The sequence below is a fragment of the Triturus cristatus genome, chromosome 6, assembly GCF_964204655.1.
Source record: "Triturus cristatus chromosome 6, aTriCri1.1, whole genome shotgun sequence".
Classification (NCBI taxonomy): Eukaryota; Metazoa; Chordata; class Amphibia; order Caudata; family Salamandridae; genus Triturus; species Triturus cristatus.
The window spans coordinates 1,061,861,553-1,061,883,585 of NC_140589.1; positions in this window are offsets into that span (position 1 = coordinate 1,061,861,553).

A 22,033-nucleotide genomic window follows, 5' to 3' on the forward strand; every position below is an offset into this window, starting at 1 on the left:
TGCGCACGTGCTCCGTACGCGCATGCGTGCGTGCTCCATGCGCGTACGCGCATGCGCGCACGCGCGCGTGCTCCGTATGCACATGCGTGCGTGCTCTGTACGTGCATGCGCACGTGCTCTGTACTCGCATGCGTGCGTGCTCCGTGCGCGCACGGTGCGCGCACGGCAAGTCATGTGATTTAGAAACAACACTTTTCATCATTGGTTTTTAGTAGTTTCAGGTCATGTGATTAAGAAACAACACTTTTCATTGGTTTATAGTAGTTTCAGTTCCAGAAACTTCCAACACCACACCCACTCCCCTCATTATTACTTCTGATTCCCTGGGAGAAGGAGCTGAGCAGCTTTTCAGTACTCCAGTACTTGAGAATGGCAGAGCAGCAGTCATCTTCTGGGAGTGAGCAGGAGACCCTTGTGAGACAGAGACAGAGGAAACAGAAAGACTCTTTTATATGGCAATTTTTTACATTTCCACAGGGGCAGAAGAAGGTGAATGCTCCAAAAGTCACCTGCACTCTTTGTGATCGTGTCTTATCAAGAGGAGATCCTAAAAAGAAATACTCTTTTAGTATCTTCACTATGATCAGGCACGTTAGAGATGTACATCCTGTGGCTTATGCTCGAGCTGCTAGAGAAAACCCTCCAGCAGCTCAGCCGAGCACATCCGCAGCAGCTCAGCCGAGCACATCATCGGCAGCTCAGCCGAGCACTTCATCTGCGGTGGCAGCTTCACCTGCTTCTGTTCCTCTGGATATACACCCTCTGTTTAAGAGGGTGCATATACTGTGCAATGCGTGCAATGCTCTTCTCACTTATGGGGACACGAGCATTCCCCTAATAGAGAGCAAGATACAGCAGCACACGTGCGGCACCCTATAATTTTTGCCATTTTTCTGTTCCTCTGTCCCTCTATTAACACAACGGCTCTTTTTAGAGCCACCTAACATCTAAACACTTAAATTTGATTTTTAATTCTATTTATTTTATTTTTTTTCCACCGTGCGCGCACCTCGCGATTTAAAAAAAAAAAAATTAAATGTTTTTTCACCCTTCATGGTCCTTCAGGAACCCCCTGACAAAAGCTAGGGGGTCAGGAACTCTGTACCCTGCCCCCTTTTCACGTTCTCCACCTTTCTTTTTCACTGTCACACAAAATGGCAGACAACACTTCCTGATTTCGACCGATTTGAATGTTGACTCACATGTAACCACCAATCAGAATTACGCTCGCGCACGGCACGGTGCGCGCACGGTACGCGGCTATAGATATTTGTGTACTTTTAACTGCAATTTTCTCAGGAACTACTGAACAGATTGACACCATATATGCAAAAGGCACATCCCTGACCTGAGGACTACCTCTTTGCCAAATTTCAAGTAATTCTGTTCAGCCGTTCGGGCTGTACCTTCGACTAAAGGTCCTATGGGAAAATGCATGGGGAAAACGTGTTTTGGGACCCCCCTTTTTTCTCAGCCCCTGCTTTACGAATCACCCCGAGACTTCCAGGGTAGGAGCTGAGCGGAGCGCCCCATTAGTTTTGAAAATTTCGCGAGGATCCGTCAACCGGCGCCAAAGTTATTCAAAATAGAATTTTCACATTTCCTATGGAAACACGGTCCTAACTATAACTATCTACTGGCGACCGCCAGTAGATAATATGTATATATGTATGATCCTGCTGCTTGTCGGCCAATGTTTCCTCACTCGCACGCGGGTGCTATGTCACGCGAGGGCAGACTCGCGTAAGTATTACGGTTGCTAATGAAATCAGACCAGCACTCGTAGGTAATACTTTTAAATCCTCTTCTGGATTTAGTTATTCTTACTGCTCCATACTCAAAACAAACGCATTTCGGCAGGTCGCCTTCGTCAGTGTCGGCGACCGCCACATTGCAAGCCTCTTTTATTCACAGTGAAAACAACTGTGAAGCACGTTATTGATTCAGTGCTTAATGTAGCGATATCTTGGAGTGTGGTCACTTACAACAGATTCTACGTTATCGCAGTAATTTATAAGGCACTACGTCGTTGCATAATGGTATACATTCCATTCATATCTACAAATTAATCTTATAGTAGTTTCCTCAGTTCTTATAATAATGTTGTTGGCAGCCATTGCAGTACTTTGGGGACTTAGTCCCCTGTCCTCAAGTTTAAAAAATATAAATGTACTGAGGCCCAGTAGGGACACACATAATGCTACCGCTCAGAGGCAACAGTATAAGTAACTGCTCCCTCCGGGCAAGAGCAATGCAGGCTCCCACACTATGCGGGAAGCCGGCTGGGGCCCTGAGGTACGACCCTCAGCCCCCAATGAGTTGGTTGGTGGGTGCCCTGGGTGGCCACCGGGACACCCACCTGTTATAAAGACAGGCTCCGGGGGATAGGATCCCAGACACCTGAGATGGCTCAGGGAGGGGGGCAGCATTCCTCTATTAAAACACATACAGCCCTGGGGGATGGGGTCCCCAGGGCCTGAGGAGGCTCGACCCTTTCCCCTTTTTTATCATATTTTTCCCCATTTGCCCCCCTCGTTTTCTTGGTTATATTTGGCCCAGAGGAATAGGATCCCCAGGGCCTATTAAGGCTCAGCAGTGGGACTACTTGCACCCCTCCCTTAAGATTTTTACTCTGAGGATGCAGATCTCTGGTGGCCCAAGAAGCCTCAGGGAAGGGGCTGCATGGCCACCTTCCCTTTTTTATTGCCAGTGGCCCGGGGATGGGAACCACAGGGTTTAATAAGGCTCGGGGAGTGATGTGATCAATTATGTCATCTGGAATGTCATCAGTGAGGTGGTAAAGGATGTCCTAGAACATGTCAAGAGTGATGTAATGTGTGAGGTCATAAGCAGTTCATGATGGCGTGCAAGTTATAGTTAGCTCTGCTAACTATAACTGGTGAATCGTCTGTGTTTTTTTTGTGTTCAAAATGTTAATGTTGTCACTGACATATTCACCTAACTATAACGTCACTTTAACCTAAAAATATGTATATGTATATATCTAAACAAAACCAGTGTTCCTTCTGGAATCCACAGCCCATTGGCAGGTAGTGCGAGATGCCGGGGAACAAGCCGGTCAATAATACCACATGTATAGTCCCAATGTTACGCACACTCAGGAGATCCTACTCAGTGCAGGTTTATTAGTCCAGTAGTTCCGTCTTGATCACACACTGACTAAACAGAGGTAGTGCAATACATAGCCATGGGAAAACATAGACAAAGTACTCCAAGTTAACGTAAATACAATCCACCGCAAATGTGGGGGCCATCTTGGAACATTGTTGTGTTCAGAGAAATGCAATGAGTCCGGGTGCTCGTTAAATACAAAGCAGTGATATGCAAATGCCAACACATACTGAACCACTGACAATTGTGGCTACTCATGCGCTTGGCACATGAGAAGTAATACCATGTGTAGATCTAGTTGTAAATTAAATACCAATATTACATAAGTGTAATGACATTTCTACCAACACACGTGGGTGCAGACTGACATATACACAATGAAATATATATGGGCCAAGTCGAAACGCGTAACTACTGGACTAATAAACCTGCACTGAGTGGCATCTCCTGAGTGTGCATATCATATATATATATATATATATATATATATATATATATATTACCTACTGGCGGTCGCCAGTAGGTAGTTATAGTTAGGACCACGTTTCCATAGGAAATCCGCAACATTCTATTTTGAATAACTTTGGCGCCGGTCGACGAATCCTCGCGAATTTTTCAAAATAGGTGGGGCGCTACGCTCCGCTCCTACCCTGAAAGTCTCGGGGGGATTCGTCAAGCGGGGGCTGAGATAAAAGGGGGGTCCCAAAACGCGTTTTTCCCATGCATTTTTCCATAGGACCTTTAGACAGGGCTACAGCCCGAACGGCTGAACAGAATTTAATGAAATTTGGCAGAGAGGTAGTCCCCAGGTCAAGGAAGTGCCTTTTGTAGGTTTGGTGTAAATCTGTTCAGTAGAATCTGAGAAAATAGCCTTTAAATCAATATATATATCTGTGGCAGCTTACCGTGCGCTTACGGTGCGCTTACCGTACGCGTACGGTGGCGTGCTTGAGCGCGATTCTGATTGGCTGTTAGATCTTAGTAAACATTCGAATCGGTCGAAACCAGGAAGCGGCGGCCGCCATTTTCTCTCTCGCTTCCTGAGTTGGGCAGCCAAAACGAAACCCAAAAATGTGTAAAGAGGCAGTTTCATGAGATCCTAACCACCCAGCATTGATACAGGGGTCCCCAAACAACCCCCAAGCCCCAAAAAAAAAAAAAAAAAATTTCGGAAAATCGCCGATTACGCTTACCGTACGCGTACGGTAAAATTTTTTTTAAAAGAAAAATATCCAAATTCTCCCCACCCCGTGTGCAAATGGTGCCCGCAGGGCACCATTTGTGCATGGCTTATTTCAGCCACGAAGTTAACAAAGAATACATTTCACAAAGATGCGCAAAATATGTCCCCCATGTGCGCACGGTGCGTGAAGCGCATCGTGCGTACATGGCCCATCCCGCTTAACGTGGGCACGCGGTGCGCGCAGCGCACCGCGTGACCACTGTGCGTGCACGGCACTAACTGCGTAAAGTGGGCGCGCGGTGCGCAAAGCGCACCGCGTGCTCACTGTGCGCGCACGGAACGAACTGCGTTAACTGGGCGCGCACGCCACGAATGGCGTAAAGTAACTTAGCATTTAAAAAACCTTGCAAATTCACTGAAAAAACCATAGGTTTCACACATGTTATAGTTAGCTGGACATTTTACTGATAAAAAAACAATGAAATTCCCCCGTTATAGTTACTGCAGGCAACTATAACTCACGCGACCGCAATCTTCTGCTGATGACATATGTGTCTTTATGAAAAAAAAATATTTGTAATATATGTAAAGCTAAAATTTAATGGAAGAAGACATGGGCAAATAAGTGTCTAAATACAGTATTAGCATCAGCAGAGGATTGCAGTCGCGTGAGTTATAGTTGCCTGCAGTAACTATAACGGGGGAATTTCATTGGTTTTTTATCAGTAAAATGTCCAGCTAACTATAACATGTGTGAAACCTATGGTTTTTTCAGTGAATATATATATATATATATATATATAAATCAAAAAGAGGGGGAGGAGGAGGTTTAGGCTAGGTTCACCCTCCTGTGTGTTCAGAGTACAGCAAAAAGAATCCGTAGATGACGGATCAAAAGAACCTAGCCAAGAAAAAATGGGGGATTCACCAATTGGGTGAAAAAACGCCTCTGCTAGTAGAAAAGAAACATTTCTTTTCTTGAGTCCCCTCACTCACCCAGGGTTGCCCCTAGGTGACTTGCTTCATCATTGGGGCCATCCCAAACATTTACTGCTTGGGGCGTGCTGCGACTTGCGGAGTTACCTAGGAGCACTTCCTTTATGAAGATATGTGTAGTGCAGTGTAGGGGGAGTGGTGTGAGTGATATTTAAAAATTTACCTAACTAGTGAGCTAATGTTTTTCACCGTGCGCGCACCTCCGCGATTTAAAAAAAAAAAAGAATTAATGTTTTTTTCTGCCTTCGGGCTCCTTCAGGGACCCCCTGACCAAGGCTAGGGGGTCAGGAACTCTCTACCCTGCCCCCTTTTCACGTTCGCCACCTTCCTTTTCCACTCTCGCACTGAAAACAAACAAAATGGCAGCCGACACTTCCTGATTTTGACCGATTCGAACGTTGACTGACATGTAACAACCAATCAGAATTACACTCGCGCACGTTAGGGTGAGCACACGGTGCGCGCACGGTGTGCGGCTATAGATATGTATGTGCTTTTAACTGCAATTTTCTCAGGAACTACTGAACAGATTGACTCCATATATGCAAAAGGCACATCCCTGACCTGAGGACTACCTCTCTGCCAAATTTCAAGTAATTCTGTTCAGCCGTTCGGGCTGTGCCTTCGACTACAGGTCCTATGGGAAAATGCATGGGCAAAACGCGTTTTGGGACCCCCCTTTTTTCTCGGCCCCCGCTTGACGAATCCCCCCGAGACTTTCAGGGTAGGAGCTGAGCGCCCCATTAGTTTTGAAAATTTCGCGAAGATTTGTCAACCGGCGCCAAAGTTATTCAAAATAGAATTTTGAGATTTCCTATGGAAACACGGTCCTAACTATAACTATCTACTGGCGACCGCCAGTAGATAATATGTATATATGTATGATCCTGCTGCTTGTCTGCCAATGTTTCCTCACTCGCACGCGGGTGCTATGTCACGCGAGGGCAGACTCGCGTAAGTATTACGGTTGCTAATGAAATCAGACCAGCACTCGTAGGTAATACTTTTAAATCCTCTTCTGGATTTAGTTATTCTTACTGCTCCATACTCAAAACAAACGCATTTCGGCAGGTCGCCTTCGTCAGTGTCGGCGACCGCCACATTGCAAGCCTCTTTTATTCACAGTGAAAACAACTTAGCTAAGTTACTTTACGCCATTCGTGGCGTGCGCGCCCAGTTAACGCAGTTCATTCCGTGCGCGATTTTTAAAAAAAAGAATTAGCTTGTGATTCTCTAGGAGCAGGAGCTGGATTGACATTGGGATACAATGGCAGAACAGCAGACCTCTTCTGAGAGTGAGGCTAGCAGCACCACCATGATCCAGAGAAGGAGGAAACAAAAGACTTCTTTTGTATGGGAGTATTTCACTTTTCCAGAGGGGGAGAAAAAGGTGAATGCTCAATTGGTCACTTGCATACTTTGTGGTCGTGTTTTATCAAGAGGAAATCCAAGGAAGAAATATTCCTTTGGAAATTCCTTTTGGATTGTGGTGATTTTATTCTATTTTGAATAACTTTGGCGCCGGTCGACGACTCCTCGCGAATTTTTCAAAATAGGTGGGGCGCTACGCTCTGCTCCTATCCTGAAAGTCTCGGGGGGATTCGTCAAGCGGGGGCTGAGATAAAAGGGGGGTCCCAAAACGCGTTTTTCCCATGCATTTTTCCATAGGACCTTTAGACACAGCTACAGCCCGAACGGCTGAACAGAATTACTTGAAATTTGGCAGAGAGGTAGTCCTCAGGTCAAGGAAGTGCCTTTTGTAGGTTTGGTGTAAATCTGTTCAGTAGATTCTGAGAAAATAGCCTTTAAATCAATATATATATCTGTGGCAGCTTACGGTGCGCTTACGGTGCGCTTACCGTAAGCTTACCGTACGCGTACGGTGGCGTGCGCGAGCGCGATTTTGATTGGCTCTTAGATCTTAGTAAACATTCGAATCGGTCGAAACCAGGAAGCGGCGGCCGCCATTTTCTCTCTCGCTCTCTGAGTTGGGCAGCAAAAACGAAGCCCAAAAATGTCTAAAGAGGCAGTTTCTTGAGATCCTAACCACCCAGCATTGATATAGGGGTCCCCAAACAACCCCCAAGCCCCCAAAAAAAAAATATTTTTTTTTCGGAAAATCGCCGATTACGCTTACCGTACGCGTACGGTAAAAATTAAAAAAAAAAAAAATATCCACATTCTCCCCACCCCGTGTGCAAATGGCGCCCGAAGTGCACCATTTGTGCATGGGATATAAGACATATGAAATTAACAAATGTGCGCACGGTGCGCGAAGCGCATCGTGCGTACATGGCCCATCCCGCATAACATGGGCACGTGGTGCGCGCAGCGCACCGCGTGACCACCGTGCGTGCACGGCACTAACTGCGTAAAGTGGGCGCGCGGTGTGCGAAGCGCACCGCGTGCTCACTGTGCGCACACGGTGCGCGAAGCGCACCGTGCGCGCACGGAACGACTATAACTCACGCGACCGCAATCTTCTGCTGAGGACATATGTGTCTTTATGAAAAAAAAATATTTGTAATATATGTATAGCTAAAATTTAACGGAAGAAGACATGGGCAAATAAGTGTCTAAATACAGTATTAGCACCCGGAAGCAACGTCGCGGATACGCAGGGGCGTGTAATGCGCATGCGCGAGTGTGACGTACGCGCTTCGTAAGCGCACCGTAAGCGTCACGTGCGCGCACGGCAGGTCATGTGACTTACAAAGAACACTTTTTATTGGTTGAAATTACTTTCACTTCCAGAAACTTCCCACACCACACCCATTCCCCTCATTACTGCTTGAAAGAACACTTTTCATTGGTTGAAACTACTTTCAGTTCCAGATTCTTCCCACACCACACCCATTCCCCTCATTTCTGCTTGTGATTCTCTAGGAGCAGGAGCTGGATTGACATTGGGATACAATGGCAGAACAGCAGACCTCTTCTGAGAGTGAGGCTAGCAGCACCACCATGATCCAGAGAAGGAGGAAACAAAAGACTTCTTTTGTATGGGAGTATTTCACTTTTCCAGAGGGGGAGAAAAAGGTGAATGCTCAATTGGTCACTTGCATACTTTGTGGTCGTGTTTTATCAAGAGGAAATCCAAGGAAGAAATATTCCTTTGGAAATCACTCTATGAAGAGACACCTCCAGGACAGACACCCAAGGACCTTTGCTCGACATACTGGAGAAAACTCTTCAGTAAGTCACCAGAGCCCAGCCTCAGATGCTCAGCTGAGTACATCATCGGCAGCTCAGCTGAGCCCTTCCTCTGATGTTGGAGCATCACCTTCTTCTTTTCCTGTGGACACCAACCCTCGATTTGGGAGGGTTGAAATGAGGTGTACAAGATGTGGTGGTCTTATTGTTTTTGGGGAGATCAGTCTTCCCCTTATTAACAATAAGATAGACCAGCATGTTTGTAGACGCTCATAATACTCCCATTCTTTCTTTCCTCCATCCCTGTATGAACCCAACGGCTCTTATAAGAGCCAACCTTACCTCTCAACTTTATTTTATTTTTTCTTTGAAACTTTTTTTTTTTTTTACCGTACGCGCACGGTAAGCGTATTTTTTTTTTTTTTTTTTTTAAAACACTAAAAATCAATTACCACATCTCAAGATCCTTGAGAAATTAATAACTAATTTTTAAAAATCTTTTTGAGATAAAGTGGAAGAAAGAGACCTTCTAATTTCTCACTTACCTGTCCCACCCAACAATTTAATTTATAATTAAAATGTAATTGTATTTACTCAAAAAAAATGGTTTGTTTTTTCTTGAAAATTTTCTTTCACAATCTGAAAAAAAGAAAAAAGTATTAATATTAAATAAATCAATATATAACACAGTACACGTATTTACATATTTTTCCCCAAAAATTTTTTGCCTTTTTTTTGCTGTTTTCAGAATATATTGCATTTCACTATAAATTGTGAAAGCAATTGCATTCATCATTTAACAGCGGGCAAAAAAAAAATAACAATCTAAAAGATTGCATAAAAAAAGCCCAGAATCACTTTTAACTTAAACATAACTTTAAAGAAATGCATAATATTCTAAAAAAAATATCAACTAATATCAAAACTTATTTATTTAAAATACCGTCTGACATTTTTGTTTCAGAAGTATAATCACAAAAATATATCTCAAATAACTCCACAATACATCTGGTTCCATTTCCTTTAGGCCAAATAGTAATTTTAAAATTCTTTTTTGATTAAATTTCCAATGGTAATCCAATAAAATTCTAAAGTTTAAATTGTACAGATCTCACCGATTCTCTGTAACATTTTGGTTTCCGAAAGATTAATTAATAATTAAATAAGTCCACAATACAATTGGTTACCTTTCCTCATGGCCAAATAGTAATTTTAAAAATCTTTTTTGAATAAATTTCCAATGGCAATGCAATAACATTCCAAAATTTAAATTGTGCAGATGTTACCGATTTTGTCTAAATTTTTGGTTTTCCAAAGTTTCATTAAAAATTTAAAAAGTCCACATTACAATTGGTTATCTTTCCATTAGGCCAAATGATAATTTGAAAAATCATTTTTTTTGAAAATTCCAATGGTAATCCAATAAAATGGTAAAATTGTTTTGTACACATCTTGCCAAGTCTCTCTAAAATGTAGGTTTCAGGAAGATTAGATAGGAATTTGCTAAATCAAAAGGCAAACGTTGCTTGAAAATCAATTGGGAATCATTACACAGTGTCCAGCCTTTTTCACATTTAAGATAAACTGTGTAATGTCCAGAAGTAACAGTAGGTCCTTCATGGAAAATTATTGCAACAGTTACAAAAGTTTTTCCTGAAATTGATAATTGCTGTCCTGTAAACTTCTTTATTAAAGTATCTAATTTTGAACCATCAGCTTTACAGCGTTGCATCATTAAAATTACATACTGTCCGTATTCCTTTAAAATTAACGTTGAAAACATGTCAGATTGACACTCACTGCATTCCATGCTATGATTAGCATCTTTAACTAATTTAGCAAAAGTGACTGTTTTACTTTCTGGCAATGTTAAATAAATAAACCTTTCAGAATCAACATTAGAGCCACATGTATTGAAACAGTTTTCACAACTATGTTCCCATTTATAAGAGAGACCAAATAAATTTTCAATGGGAACCCCTTCTTCTTCCAGTACCTGAAGAAAATAGATCAAGAATTCCTGTGCGTCTTGCTGTACATTTTGAGAAAACTGTGTTCGTCCTGAACATACATCTAAAAGTTTTCTAATTTCAGTAGCACTTTCTATTTGAGTTGTATCATTACTCAGCTTTTGAAAAAGGAGACTCAACTCAGAACAGAATCTTTTTCCCTGATTTACTATTATCTGCTCTTGCAAACTTTCCAGATAAAATGCAACATTCAGCACTACATTAGCGTAGCAGTTGACACCAGAGCTATTTTCAAAATGACATCCTACAACCTCTTCTTCATTTTCCTTTTTCTTTTTGCTTGCAATTACATCACTCCTCTTTTTTTTCCTCCTCTCTACATCTTCATTACAGATATTCTCATTTCTCCTTTTACGAGAAACTACACGTTTCTCCAACACAGGATACTGACCTAAATGAGGAGCATAGCCTCTTCTTAATCTATTATACTCCTTTACACAATTTGTATCAGCACTAACTTTTGAATCATCAAAGTCTATCATGAATAAACCTGTTAATGTTTTCACTCGTGACAAAGCAACATATGCCATACCTTCTTTGAACACAGTTGAACCAATGTTCACAAATGCACAATCTACAGTCAATCCTTGAGACTTGTGAATAGTTACAGCATATGCTAGAGAAAACGGAAACTGCTTCCTACGTACATATAAGTCTTTCACAAGCATGAAACGAACTGAACAACGACAAATGTCTTTAACTTCTTCTATCTAATCAAATTTAATTTTTAAACATTCAATTCCATCTTTTTTCTGATAATTAATAAAACCCACAACTCTTCCCATAGCTCCATTAACTAAACCTTTTTCAACATCCAAATTTCTCCTTAAAAATACTCTACAGTTCATGCAAACATATAGATTTTTTTCTAATCCAGCAGTTTTGGAAATGTTCTTCTCTAGTGAATCCAATTTATTTTTCAGTGTGCCTGTTAATGTGATTGTAATTCTTCCATCCTCAATTTTGTCCACTGCTTCCAATTTCCTGATATCTTCCTTTTCCAATTTTAAAAGCTCCTCATTGAATATTGAGCATTCACGTAGAGTTGGCATTAAGCAGATGACACTTTTCTTTTCTGCAATGTTCTTGTATATCTTCTCTGCAACTATTTCTTCCTTTGGAAATAAATTATGTAGCAGCCGACTCTGTAATGCTTTTTTGCCAACTTCTGTGAGTAGTCCAATCCTGATATCTTTCAGAATACTTCCATATTCTTCATCGTTTGCTTGTCTCATATTAGTAGTAAGTTCCTTGTAATCAAAGAAGGACCAAATATTTGCATTACCGATGCTTCCCAATGACTTCTTTGTGTCTTCATGTGTCACAGTATTAAACACTGGTTGTCCTTTAACTGGAGTAAGCTGTAGAAGATCCCCAAAAACTATGACATGTTTTCCACCAAATAACACGTCATAGTCTGTCCTTAGAATTTGCTGCATTCTTAAATGCACAAAGGCAAGCATTAAGTTTGATACCATGCTCACCTCATCAATAATGAGAACTTGCATCTTCTTCAATACTCTTGAAACTTCCAAGCATGCTTCTCCAGTTAGCTTGTTGTATTGTATTTTATTCTCATGCTCCACTGGTAACATTAGCAAACGATGTAAGGTGATTCCTTTTATGTTATATGCTGCTAACCCAGTTGGAGCAGTAACCACACAAGACAAAGTAGAATCCGTTTTTTGCTGTAGGTAGCTTCTGATGACTTTTATTAGGAAACTTTTTCCAGTTCCAGCTTGTCCGCTTACATACATCCTGATTGGATGAAATGATGTGCATGAGCACTCTTTTTTTTCATGTAGAAATCCGTGATCAATTTTGCTTCTGATCTCTTCATAAATTTGTTGCTGCTCTTCATTCAGTTGTCTTTCTAAATTTTGTAAGTCTATAAATTCTTCTTGAGCTTGATTCATAGCCGTTTCCACTTCATTCATGGCTATTGATGCTTCATTTTCAACGATTGGTTGTCCTAGGGGATCTTGACTGAGTGTTCCTGAACTTTGGCTCTCTTGAGAACTGTCTCTAGCTACTTCAGCTGCAATTGTAGTTTCCTGTTCAATTTCTTCATTTAACATTTGCAGATAAGTTGTGAATGTACTGCATTGTATGCTGTCTTTGCAAGCATTAAAGGAATCTTCATAGCTTTGAAATTCTCCCAGTAGTTCATCCTCTGTACGCCATGGTTTAAACAGCTGTAAAAGAGCCAAGTAGTAAAATTCCTTTTTGTCAGTAGTGTCGCAACTCAGCTTCCGGTGATTTATCAAACTTCCTTTTGTTTGCTTCACCAAACATCCTTCCTCACCAATGACTTTATATTTTCCATTGTTGATGTCTTCTGCGGCTTTCCGTGAATAAATGTAGTTCTGCAGCACTTCATAGCGACACATGTTCTCCAGATGATGACTTCTCTTGGGATAATATGTGTCCAACATGTTTGATTTCAAAATATCTGTACTTTCTGGGTCATTCTCGGCCAAATATTCAATTTCTCCAACAGATTTCAGTACCCGATTTCTCATTGCTGCAAGGCCTAAACTTGCCCAAATTATTCTTCTTGATTTCGAGTAGAGACTTGCAGAAGATAACCTATCTGAACATTCGTAGGATCCAATTTCTCGATGCGATAACATCTTTAAACTGAAACTGTACAGCTTCTTACTGACAGTCTTCTCGTGAGAAATCTCTTCCCACATTTCCTTCAATTCTGTTTTTTCTGATTTCGTAATGTAAGACGTTACATATCGAGCAACAGCAATGGAATTGTCAGCTACATACTGTATATCCATGTTAGCATTCCACATGGATAAAATGACTGGGTTGTAGTCATTTATATTTTTTGATTCTTCTTTTCTTTTAAGGTTGTAGGTATTCTTAGGTGATTTTCTTGTGATAGTATGTCTCACAGATGACATAAAACTGTTTACTCTTCCATTTGAAAGAACAGGTCTAGGAAATCCAAATCGACATTTAGTGTAGTATTTATCTTTGCTCTTGTATTTCCGTCGACAGTATTTTCCACACCGATGACTTTGGAAACGTAAAACTTGCTCCTTTAACTTTTTCTCTTCTGTGCTTTTTGGTATAGCACATGTTGCATATTCTTCAATGTAAGATAACACTGCTTCATCAGTATCTGTTCCAAACTTTGGGGCATCCTTGATCCACAACAGCATATGAATATGAGGAGCACCTCTTGCCTGGTACTCTTTTCTCCAAAAGAAATCCACTACTTCTCCTAGAGGTGGATTTTTTTTATTGCAGATGAAGGACATCATAGCCTCAAATCTATGATTGAAATATCTGCAAACATTAACCGGATCCAATGAGCACAGTTCTCCTGCTGTCTTGTATTCGATGTTTTTAATGTTTGAATTGGCCTCTCGTAGAAAATCCAGTAAATCATCCCAAGCGTACTCGGCACAGCTTAGGGTAACGAACCATGTTGGTGTTCCTAAATTCCGTAACATGCATTTTAGTTCACCATGGCGTCGGTACCAATATTCATTTGTCCCACGCTGACAAGCCATCAGATTGATCAGTTGTGTTTCCAAATGATCATCTCGGTGCTGCACTTTCTCCATAAAATCCTTAGCAGACACATTTTGTAAATGTACTCCACTTTTTAAAATGTGATTTACTGCATAAGACAGTGCAGACAAGTCGCTTTCAAATAAAAGATGGAACAAATAAGGAATACTTTGTCGAAATCTGGGATCTTCAGCATATAGTCTTGTAGTCCGATAATCAGAAGCTGGAATCTGTTCTGGACGTTCATCGTATCGTCCTCCTTTTCCTGTAGGAAACAGCTGGGGAAAACATCGAGCTTCCAAGCTCTCCTCCCATACACTCACGGGAGTTCCTTTTGCTTTCTTCATCTGAAACAGATCAATATTGTCTCCCATAACTTCTTTTGAATGAAGAGGATGTATGCTAAAATGTTCATAAATTTCTTCTTCCTTTGACTTGTCCACTTTTTCAATTTGTCCAGTTGGTGTTTCTGTGTCTTCTTGTAAATCTTCTTCTTCTTCTTCTTCTATATAAATTGATTCATACCATTTGTTATTCCTTTTCAAATACAAATTTGCTCTTTGTACTTTCCGTACATCTACCAGCTCCTGCCAAATCTTCTTATTCTTTGTAGGTACACCATTAACCAGAATAATTAATGGTTCAGTTTCCATAGTATCCGCATCAATAGTTTCCATATTTTTTTTCAAATCCAAGGGCAAATACACCACTCTACCTTTTAAACCTCTCAGTAAATCTGAAGGAGGTAATTTACCAGTTTTGGGCTCCATACGTACTATGGTCTGGAACGGATGAACACATTGAATGAGTATAGACTCATATGTATTTAATTCTGAAAGTTCAGCAGGAATAGCATCCAATTCTAAATTATTATGTACAGCTCTGGTCGGCATTCTATTTTCCTCTAACTTGTTGTAACAGTATTTACAAATACGCTGATCTTCACCCAATTCAAAACAATTTTCAAGAAATATATATGTGGCAAAATCCTTCCACTTATAATTATCTTCATTTTCACTCTTTCTGTAGAGATCAACATTCCTAGTTTGTTTTCTATAATGAGTTCTGCGGCAACAAATACAAGTAATATTTGGTCTTTCATTAGAGATTATTGCAAATTTTGTTATGTGATCATTAAATGTCTTACTTACAGAGGGTTCTTCATTCTCTTCCACTTGTTCCTCATTTACTGTGTCCTTTTCTGCACTGTTTTGTTCAGGACCAAAGTAACAAAACTGAATTTCATCAACAACCTTCTCTACATCTGATACCGATCCACAGAACAGAGCCCTATTCAAATCATCTAACTTTATTGCTGGACTTTTAGCAAAATACAACCGTCTCACAAACTTTCTCATTTCAGTATGATGAACAGCCAGCATCCTAAAATGATGGAAAACACTATTACACACTTTTCTAGATAGACAAGCCAGAGAATGACCCTGCAAACCAGTATTCTCTCTCACTCTGCATGGATCTAGACTTTGAAGCACCTTAATCTTCTGTTTTACACTTTTTTTACTATATTCTCTTAGAAACTCACGAAATTTAACAATAGATTCCTGACGCACAGTGCAAATACTACTACAATTCCAAGTGTACACTGGGGCTTTAGGACGTCTCCCCATAGCCTCATCCGCCATCACTTGTACCTCATCTCTTGGAACCATTATCTCCTTCTCCATTATGCAACCATTTTTCACTTCGTAAGCACGACCTCTGGTGTCAACTGCATGCAGCAAACTATTACTTTGAAAATAGCTCTCTTCATTAAAAAAAGGTTCACCACTTGAACTATGCATCCATTTTCCTAAAAACACTTTACAAAAGTTTGTTCTGTTTACTACTCTTTTCCTTTTGCTTTGTGATTTCAGTACATTAACCTTTTTTTCTAATGTACGCATCCTATTCAAAATTAAAATGAATAGTTTCCTTTTTAATTCTAATGCCTTTGCTGCAATGGCTTCAATTTCTTTTTTTCTCTTATAAAACTTAGCCTTTTGCTTATATTTCTTCACATCCTTTATCAAATTGGACATAACTCTTCTCTGAAACATTTTTCTACGTATCTCTTTAAACGCTGTTTTTCTGTTTAAGTTAATTGTTTTAGTTGCAGAAGGTATATTTGCATTAATTAAATTCTCAATTTTTTCCTGTCCTTTTCTATTGAGAACATTCTTTCCAGTACAGACATTTTGTACATTTTTCCTTTTTTTGAAGATGTTCTTTAAAAATGTTTTTGTCTGCTTACCAGAAGATTTTTTCTTTTTCCCAACATGAGCATCTCCAACTAACTTAGGTCCTCCAGTTGTCTTCAAATATAGGTTTTTTTTGTGGTCTTTCTTTTCTCTGGATTTTGTAGGCATCTTAAATTTTGTTCACTGCTCTTCAGCAATACCTGAAAAAAACTAAACAAAAAAATTATTTTTTTAATTTAAATATATTACTACATTTTTTATGATCTTTTCAAATATTAAAATACTATGTACCCCTTTCCTACAAGTGAAAATCACAATAACACCATCACAAATTAAATATCTAAAAACAATTCCTGTGTGCACACAGAGTCATGGTTTGAAATTAGGCAGAAAACGAAATTTCTTTGCCAATTTGAAAGCACACTTACTGCTCTTTTTTTTGACAAGTGATAATCACTTTTACAGACTGACACATTATGAATCCACTTTTCAGATTCTTAAAACAGCACATGTCCAAACTGCTTTTTCAGACCACCACCATGTGTAACCTGGGTGACTGCCTACATTCCAGCAAGGGCAACCAGCCTTAGTGATGCTGAATGTATTTGCATTACTGACTGAAACCTCAAACCCCACTCGCTTGTGAATACTGTGCATGATTCCACATGGTAAGCAGCTGGGTGTGTGCTAAGAGTCTGCTTCTGCACCAAAAAATGGCTCCCCCTTTCCATCTAATGCAACTGTGAAATCACCAGAGCAATACGCAATAAATCTCTGTCTATAATTCCTCTTTGCACACAGAGTCATGTTTTCACATTAGTCACAAAACGAAATTTCTTTGCCAATTTGAAAGCACACTTACTGCTCTTTTTTTTGACAAGTGATAATCACTTTTACAGACTGACACATTATGAATCCACTTTTCAGATTTTTTAAAAAGCACACGTCCAAACTGCTTTTTCAGACCACCACCATGTGTAACCTGGGTGACTGCCTACATTCCAGCAAGGGCAACCAGCCTTAGTGATGCTGAATGTATTTGCATTACTGACTGAAACCTCAAACCCCACTCGCTTGTAAATACTGTGCATGATTCCACATGGTAAGCAGCTGGGTGTGTGCTAAGAGTCTGCTTCTGCACCAAAAAATGGCTCTCCCTTTCCATCTAATGCAACTGTGAAATCACCAGAGCAATACGCAATAAATCTCTGCCTATAATTCCTCTTTGCACACAGAGTCATGTTTTCACATTAGTCACAAAACGAAATTTCTTTGCCAATTTGAAAGCACACTTACTGCTCTTTTTTTTGACAAGTGATAATCACTTTTACAGACTGACACATGATGTCATCAGTGATGTCATTTGAGATGTCATCAGTGATGTCATGAGTGATGTCAGTGACCATGTCATGAGTGATGTAATATGTGACGTCATCAGGAGTGCATTGCGGGCGCGCGAGTTATAGTTAGCTGAACTAACTATAACGGGGAAATTTCATTGGTTTTTTACGAGTGAAATGTCCAGCTAACTATAACATGTGTGAAACCTTTGGTTTTTTCATTGAATTTCTAAGGTTTTTTAAATGCTAATTCCTAACTATAACGTGTGTGAAACCTATGGTTTTTTCAGTGAATTTGCAAGGTTTTTTAAATGCTAATCCCTAACTATAACATGTTTGAAACCTATGGTTTTTTCAGTGAATTTGCAAGGTTTTTAAAATGCTAATTTCTAACTATAACGTGTGTGAAACCCATGGTTTTTTCAGTGAATTTGTACGGATTTTTAAATGCAAATTTTTTTTTGTAATTTTTTGTAAGCCTTTGTATAAAAGAATATATGTACTATATCCTGCATTATGGAAAGGTTTTTTTTTTTTTTTATGCATTTTTTTCCGTACGGTAAGCTGACGGTACGCGCTTCGTACGTCATAAGTACGGTGCGCGTACGTGATACGTGCGTGACGTACGCGTACACCCGGAAGCAACGTCGCGGGTACGCAGGGGCGTGTAATGCGCATGCGCGATACGCAATACGTGCGTGACGTACGCGTACACCCGGAAGCAACGTCGCGGGTACGCAGGGGCGTGTAATGCGCATACGCGATACGTGCGTGACGTACGCGTACACCCGGAAGCAACGTCGCGGTTACGCAGGGGCGTGTAATGCGCATGCGCGAGTGTGACGTACGCGCTTCGTAAGCGCACCGTAAGCGTCACGTGCGCGCACGGCAGGTCATGTGACTTACAAAGAACACTTTTTATTGGTTGAAATTACTTTCACTTCCAGAAACTTCCCACACCACACCCATTCCCCTCATTACTGCTTGAAAGAACACTTTTCATTGGTTGAAACTACTTTCAGTTCCAGATTCTTCCCACACCACACCCATTCCCCTCATTTCTGCTTGTGATTCTCTAGGAGCAGGAGCTGGATTGACATTGGGATACAATGGCAGAACAGCAGACCTCTTCTGAGAGTGAGGCTAGCAGCACCACCATGATCCAGAGAAGGAGGAAACAAAAGACTTCTTTTGTATGGGAGTATTTCACTTTTCCAGAGGGGGAGAAAAAGGTGAATGCTCAATTGGTCACTTGCATACTTTGTGGTCGTGTTTTATCAAGAGGAAATCCAAGGAAGAAATATTCCTTTGGAAATCACTCTATGAAGAGACACCTCCAGGACAGACACCCAAGGACCTTTGCTCGACATACTGGAGAAAACTCTTCAGTAAGTCACCAGAGCCCAGCCTCAGATGCTCAGCCGAGTACATCATCGGCAGCTCAGCTGAGCCCTTCCTCTGATGTTGGAGCATCACCTTCTTCTTTTCCTGTGGACACCAACCCTCGATTTGGGAGGGTTGAAATGAGGTGTACAAGATGTGGTGGTCTTATTGTTTTTGGGGAGATCAGTCTTCCCCTTATTAACAATAAGATAGACCAGCATGTTTGTAGACGCTCATAATACTCCCATTCTTTCTTTCCTCCATCCCTGTATGAACCCAACGGCTCTTATAAGAGCCAACCTTACCTCTCAACTTTTTTTTATTTTTTCTTTGAAACTTTTTTTTTTTTTTTACCGTACGCGCACGGTAAGCGTATTATTATTATTAATTTTTTTTAAAAAAACACTAAAAATCAATTACCACATCTCAAGATCCTTGAGAAATTAATAAATAATTTTTAAAAATCTTTTTGAGATAAAGTGGAAGAAAGAGACCTTCTAATTTCTCACTTACCTGTCCCACCCAACAATTTAATTTATAATTAAAATGTAATTGTATTTACTTGAAAAAAATGGTTTGTTTTTTCTTGAAAATTTTCTTTCACAATCTGAAAAAAAAGAAAAAAGTATTAATATTAAATAAATCAATATATAACACAGTACACGTATTTACATATTTTTCCCAAAAAATGTTTTGCCTTTTTTTTGCTGTTTTCAGAATATATTGCATTTCACTATAAATTGTGAAAGCAATTGCATTCATCATTTAACAGCGGGCAAAAAAAAAATAACAATCTAAAAGATTGTATAAAAAAAGCCCAGAATCACTTTTAACTTAAACATAACTTTAAAGAAATGCATAATATTCTAAAAAAAATATCAACTAATATCAAAACTTATTTATTTAAAATACCGTCTGACATTTTTGTTTCAGAAGTATAATCACAAAAATATATCTCAAATAACTCCACAATACATCTGGTTCCATTTCCTTTGGGCCAAATAGTAATTTTAAAATTCTTTTTTGATTAAATTTCCAATGGTAATCCAATAAAATTCTAAAGTTTAAATTGTACAGATCTCACCGATTCTCTGTAACATTTTGGTTTCCGAAAGATTAATTAATAATTAAATAAGTCCACAATACAATTGGTTACCTTTCCTCATGGCCAAATAGTAATTTTAAAAATCTTTTTTGAATAAATTTCCAATGGCAATGCAATAACATTCCAAAATTTAAATTGTGCAGATGTTACCGATTTTGTCTAAATTTTTGGTTTTCCAAAGTTTCATTAAAAATTTAAAAAGTCCACATTACAATTGGTTATCTTTCCATTAGGCCAAATGATAATTTGAAAAATCATTTTTTTTGAAAATTCCAATGGTAATCCAATAAAATGGTAAAATTGTTTTGTACACATCTTGCCAAGTCTCTCTAAAATGTAGGTTTCAGGAAGATTAGATAGGAATTTGCTAAATCAAAAGGCAAACGTTGCTTGAAAATCAATTGGGAATCATTACACAGTGTCCAGCCTTTTTCACATTTAAGATAAACTGTGTAATGTCCAGAAGTAACAGTAGGTCCTTCATGGAAAATTATTGCAACAGTTACAAAAGTTTTTCCTGAAATTGATAATTGCTGTCCTGTAAACTTCTTTATTAAAGTATCTAATTTTGAACCATCAGCTTTACAGCGTTGCATCATTAAAATTACATACTGTCCGTATTCCTTTAAAATTAACGTTGAAAACATGTCAGATTGACACTCACTGCATTCCATGCTATGATTAGCATCTTTAACTAATTTAGCAAAAGTGACTGTTTTACTTTCTGGCAATGTTAAATAAATAAACCTTTCAGAATCAACATTAGAGCCACATGTATTGAAACAGTTTTCACAACTATGTTCCCATTTATAAGAGAGACCAAATAAATTTTCAATGGGAACCCCTTCTTCTTCCAGTACCTGAAGAAAATAGATCAAGAATTCCTGTGCGTCTTGCTGTACATTTTGAGAAAACTGTGTTCGTCCTGAACATACATCTAAAAGTTTTCTAATTTCAGTAGCACTTTCTATTTGAGTTGTATCATTACTCAGCTTTTGAAAAAGGAGACTCAACTCAGAACAGAATCTTTTTCCCTGATTTACTATTATCTGCTCTTGCAAACTTTCCAGATAAAATGCAACATTCAGCACTACATTAGCGTAGCAGTTGACACCAGAGCTATTTTCAAAATGACATCCTACAACCTCTTCTTCATTTTCCTTTTTCTTTTTGCTTGCAATTACATCACTCCTCTTTTTTTTCCTCCTCTCTACATCTTCATTACAGATATTCTCATTTCTCCTTTTACGAGAAACTACACGTTTCTCCAACACAGGATACTGACCTAAATGAGGAGCATAGCTTCTTCTTAATCTATTATACTCCTTTACACAATTTGTATCAGCACTAACTTTTGAATCATCAAAGTCTATCATGAATAAACCTGTTAATGTTTTCACTCGTGACAAAGCAACATATGCCATACCTTCTTTGAACACAGTTGAACCAATGTTCACAAATGCACAATCTACAGTCAATCCTTGAGACTTGTGAATAGTTACAGCATATGCTAGAGAAAACGGAAACTGCTTCCTACGTACATATAAGTCTTTCACAAGCATGAAACGTACTGAACAACGACAAATGTCTTTAACTTCTTCTATCTGATCAAATTTAATTTTTAAACATTCAATTCCATCTTTTTTCTGATAATTAATAAAACCCACAACTCTTCCCATAGCTCCATTAACTAAACCTTGTTCAACATCCAAATTTCTCCTTAAAAATACTCTACAGTTCATGCAAACATATAGATTTTTTTCTAATCCAGCAGTTTTGGAAATGTTCTTCTCTAGTGAATCCAATTTATTTTTCAGTGTGCCTGTTAATGTGATTGTAATTCTTCCATCCTCAATTTTGTCCACTGCTTCCAATTTCCTGATATCTTCCTTTTCCAATTTTAAAAGCTCCTCATTGAATATTGAGCATTCACGTAGAGTTGGCATTAAGCAGATGACACTTTTCTTTTCTGCAATGTTCTT